Consider the following 2,849-nt stretch of genomic DNA (forward strand, 5'->3'; position numbering starts at 1 on the left):
ATATGTGATGAGAAAACATTCTCAGAATGGCTTCGATAAGTAAAAGCGTTTTAAAGTTATCACCACATAAGGTGACACATGTCAGATTTGCAAAAAATGGCCTGGTCCTTAAGGTGAAAAATGGCAGGGTTAAAGATGAACCCAGCATGGCCACATGAGGTCTAAGCAAATACTCATTTATCTATTATCTTTTCTACAGCATTATATTGGTGGTATAACGCCATGTCTTTATGTTGTAGTCGCTGGATGGTATTCTGGTGAGGACTGCAGGGCAAAACCTCACAAGATTTACTATAAATTCTTGAGGTTTCACAAACCACAGTAATCTGCTTGTGGTTTTTTCACTTTTTCCTCAATATCGTGCCCTTTCTGAATGGTGCAAACAAGTTAAATGTCATAATTTACACATAGCAAATATGAAAAGTTAAAAGTTCACCAGCTGGAACAACATATAACCACATGAATCAAAAGGCCAATTCAGAGGAATCGGACACAAATTTAATTTTAAGTTGCTTTCCAGCACTGGGGTCCTTGGTTCAAATTTGACCAAGGGCAAAATCTACATGGAGTTTGTATGTTCTCCTCATGTTTATGTGGGTTTTCTCTAGGTACTCTTTTTTTTTCGCTCCACACACCAAGACATACAGGTACGTTTAAATTGGAATTAAGATTGTGAACTCAAATGGGATGACAGGTACAAATGTGGCTAAAGATAATCAATGCAGAACATGATAATTAAAATATAGCCACTACTCTGTATATATTAATTTGTGTAGACCCCATAGAGACAGACACATGGAGATGGTGGACAACAAATTACAAAAAATACCATTATACAACGTAACCGATAATACAGCATACTGTCAGGGCTACACAGGCGTTCTACACAACTGAATATTGCATTGTTCATAGATAGGCAGAACATATAACATTTATGCCAGTCATCTCCACAGGTGATGTCTTCTCTAATTGGAGTCTTTTTGGTCAAATGTTCATCTTGAAATTTTTCAGAACATTTCGTATCTGAGGAAAGGGATTTAGGAGTAATTATTTCAGAAGACTTAAAGGTGGGAAGACAATGTAATAGAGCAGCACGAAATGCCAGCAGAATGCTTGGATGTATAGGGAGAGGTATAAGCAGTAGAAAGAGTGAAGTGCTTATGCCGCTGTACAGAACACTGGTGAGACCTCACTTGGAGTATTGTGCGCAGTACTGGAGGCCATATCTCCAGAAGGATATAGATACTCTAGAGAGAGTTCAGAGAAGAGCTACTAAACTAGTACATGGATTGCAGGATAAAACTTACCAGGAAAGGTTAAAGGACCTTAATATGTATAGCTTGGAAGAAAGAAGAGACAGAGGGGATATGATAGAAACTTTTAAATACATAAAGGGAATCAACTCGGTAAAGGAAGAGAGCATATTTAAAAGAAGAAAAACTACCACAAGAGGACACAGTTTTAAATTAGAGGGGCAAAGGTTTAAAAGTAATATAAGGAAGTATTACTTTACTGAGAGAGTAGTGGATGCATGGAATAGCCTTCCTGCAGAAGTGGTAGCTGCAAATACAGTGAAGGGGTTTAAGCATGCATGGGATAGGCATAAGGCCATCCTTCATATAAGATAGGGCCGGGGGCTATCCATAGTATTCAGTATATTGGGCAGACTAGATGGGCCAAATGGTTCTTATCTGCCGACACATTCTATGTGTTTTCAATGATATGATGGAAATAATCTCCCATTACAGCAGAGGATTGACATATTGAAATCCAATATATGCAGTCTTGGGATTCCCCCCTTCCCAATATAAATTTTTCTGCAAAATCACACAACCAGGACTGGCTTTGATGGAGGCCTCTACTTTCCCAATGGTAATATAGACCCAAGGCATTAGTCCTGAGTGAGGCCCTGTTTGCCACATTTCTTCTAGCCTTTTTGTCAAAACAGCAAGACATATTTTTCTGTTAGTTTTACAAAAACTGTAACAAAATTTTCAAAAAAATCACCAAGTATCTACAAAGCCATAATGATAAGTCCACATCTCTATTCAGTCTGTGGCTACCATTTCAGTATCCCAAGGGTAGAAAATAAAACTTGTCCTGTTCATGACATAAGGAGTATATTGATTATGATTTTTATGAGCAATGTTTAATTACCATGAATAAAACATGAAGGTCTCAAGCTTGAACAGAACTGCAGATCAAGAATATCCAGGTGAAAGGAAGTTGTTGGTCTCATGAATATTCCCCATAGTTGTTCTTCCAGTCTACTATGTGTATAGTATTGTTTTTATGTCTCTCCTGCTTTGAACTCATGTTGTGGTACAAGTCATAGGTTCAGTGTCTTTCTTTTGTTCTGCTACTTTCAGGGTTGTGGCTCCTTACAAAACCATGACCAGACGGGAAGTCATTATTCATGAGAAAACCTTCCTACTTTGTTGTCTGGTTGGTTTCAATGACAGTAGCAAAACCATCAAGAATACAGAGCTGAACTCTATGGGAACTGGTGGCAAGACCTTAGAAAAAAAATAAAATAATATATATATATATATATATATATATATATATATATATATATATATATATAAATACATTTCCAAAAATAAAATAGATTGGTTAAGGCAATTGATATATATTAAATAACATTAATATGCTTACAGATTCCAAAAGCCAGTGAGTGGTATTAAAATATTTCAGTTTTATAATTTTTTTTATCATTAATTCCTAAGAAATTTCATTTGGAGAGATGAACAAATCGATTCTAAACAAATTGTGCTGCATTTTGTAAGAGATGGAGAAAATTATAAAAAAAATAATAATTTAAAAGAAAGAAGGACAAGAGAGAAGAA

Source organism: Bufo bufo, chromosome 11 (genome assembly GCF_905171765.1).
Source record: "Bufo bufo chromosome 11, aBufBuf1.1, whole genome shotgun sequence".
Taxonomy (NCBI): Eukaryota; Metazoa; Chordata; class Amphibia; order Anura; family Bufonidae; genus Bufo; species Bufo bufo.